Raw genomic sequence first — 2,269 nt, forward strand, 5'->3', positions numbered from 1 at the left:
AATAAAATAAAAGTAGTAATGGTACAAAACCAGATGCCAACTTAATACATGACCACGAAAATGACCTCCCCACATCTGCCCAATGTCACTAAAACAAAAAAGTCTCATTCTCAGTAATCAACTAATAAATAAAAGAGTTAAAGGATAAGTATTCTAAAATATTTTTCTTCTGCTGCATTTGAACGGATCTTGAATCATCACCAGTTGTTTTGAGTTATATGTCGTGTTGGTTCGAGTCCTTCTGTCCAAGGATGGTCTCCCTGTGTCTGTGTGGTGGCCTTGGAAGCAGAAAGCATAGAGTCCTGGGTTCAATTCCCAGAGGAACCACAAGCTTAATAATGTTAATTTTTCCTCCGTAAGTCGCTTTGGACAAAAGTGTCTGCTAAATGCCTAAATGTGTCTTTCATGGCTCCATCTTTTTTTCCCAAACACTTCTACTTCTCACTGGGTGTTTCTTTCAGGTAAACAGCAAAGAGAATTAGCAACAAGGGCCTTTTGAGAGAAACAGGGTTGTTTTTGCGTCACACCATATTAGAACAAGTTCGCTGGAGGGCACGTTTTTTTTTTTTGTACTGCCTGGCTTCAAAACGTGTCTCTGTGTGTGGATAAACTCTCACCGGACACACACACACACACACGGAGGTAAAAGTGACAGCTCTCCCGTTAATTACAAAGGCTAATGGAGCAGCTGCTGCTGTACTCCCCGGGTGAGAGGTGGACACAGGCGGGACGTGGGGCATTAAAATGGACGAGCTGAGGCAGAGACTCACTTCAAGGGACGCGTCACACTGATAAAGTGCAAGGACTTTGGCTGTGACTTTACGTGAGGACATGACAAGACAAATCTTAAGCCGATTTCATTTTTTTTTTTTTCAAAGTGGAAGTTGGTCTTGTCATCGTCATTCCCTTATATATTGTGTTATTTTCATCTCCTCAAAGACATTTAGATAATTAGAGCACCATTTCTTGACAGTTAAACCTGAGACATTTCTAACAGAGATGAGTGGGTGAGTCATCTCTGGGATGTTTAATACTTGATGTTGAGGCACGAAAAATGCAGCACTTTGCACTGCTGGTTGTCAGGGCAGGAGAAAATGGTTAAAAATGTGTCTCTTTGTACACGGCAGAAGAGATGATGATTACTCTGAGTTAGTAAAACTCATAAAGACTTTGTCTGTTAATCTTCGAGCATCAATGTTGTGACAAATAGACATTTATTCCTGACAGTCCATGGCTCTCTTTGATCAGGTTTTTTTTTTTTTTGCTAATCATTTTACTCTCACTGACAGCAACATGGTGATTCTGTCAGTGAATTTAGTTCTTTGTATGAAGAGCAACATGAAGGGGTGTTTACAGGCAGGAATATGGCAATAATATACGTATCACAATACAGGGGCAACAATGCAATATATTGCAATAAACTGTATATTAACACTATAGGCATGATATTGTTTTTTGATTGTGGGAAAACTGTTAGCGTAAACAGGTTCCTAAAATTGGGACCTAACATTTGGTATTTGTAATCTAGAGAAGAAATAGAAGCAAAATAAAATAAACCAAGGCCATAAATATTTGCTTGTTAACTTTTAATAAAAAAACAAAAAGGTGCTGTAGAATATTAAAACCTTATCACGAAATTAAATATCTCTGAATATTTCATTGTACCAACATTTCTTTACACCCAAAATGCATTTGTCAAATGCATTTTCAAATTTGATGATAGGTTATTATTTTCTATAAATAAAGTAAAATAACCAGGCACTACAACAAGATTGAAGTGTCCCATAATAAAACTACTACAACATCCATCTTTATGACTACAGATAGTGTGAAAGCAAGAGCAATGTGTTAGTTATTTAATTTACCTCTGATCTCCACTAGAAGCCTGAAGACATACATGCTTTTCACTAGTACTTCGATATAACTATAAGTTACACAATCAGTTAGAAATTACATTTCCAGGTCTTTATATATAAGCTTATGGTGTCAGTTAATGTGGAGCAGGAAAACAAAAGGAAACGAAAATACAATGGTAGAAATACTTCACTTCGTGGATATATGTCAAAGAGTGGTGAAAATCCTCACAACATCCTCATAGGCTCAAGATAAATGCATGATATTTATAGGGGCTGGAGGAAACTGACCAGAAGAGGGCGCACTTTACTTGATAGAAAATAAAAACAACGCACATGCCATGCACACATGAAATACAGTGCTATGAACCAAGACCCCCTCTCCCTGCACTCATTAGTGCATTAAAGTCTGCATT

The 2,269-nt window shown here is 37.5% G+C and overlaps 1 protein-coding gene across 1 annotated transcript in view; it reads right to left on the reverse strand.

Annotated features, from left to right (window-relative positions):
• Nucleotides 1-2,269, reverse strand: part of dlgap2a (discs, large (Drosophila) homolog-associated protein 2a) — a 134,418-nt gene that overhangs the window by 127,607 nt on the left and 4,542 nt on the right. The gene's annotated exons all lie outside the window — the stretch shown is intronic.

Source organism: Cynoglossus semilaevis, chromosome 1, assembly GCF_000523025.1.
Source record: "Cynoglossus semilaevis isolate Cse_v1.0 chromosome 1, Cse_v1.0, whole genome shotgun sequence".
NCBI classification, from domain to species: domain Eukaryota; kingdom Metazoa; phylum Chordata; class Actinopteri; order Pleuronectiformes; family Cynoglossidae; genus Cynoglossus; species Cynoglossus semilaevis.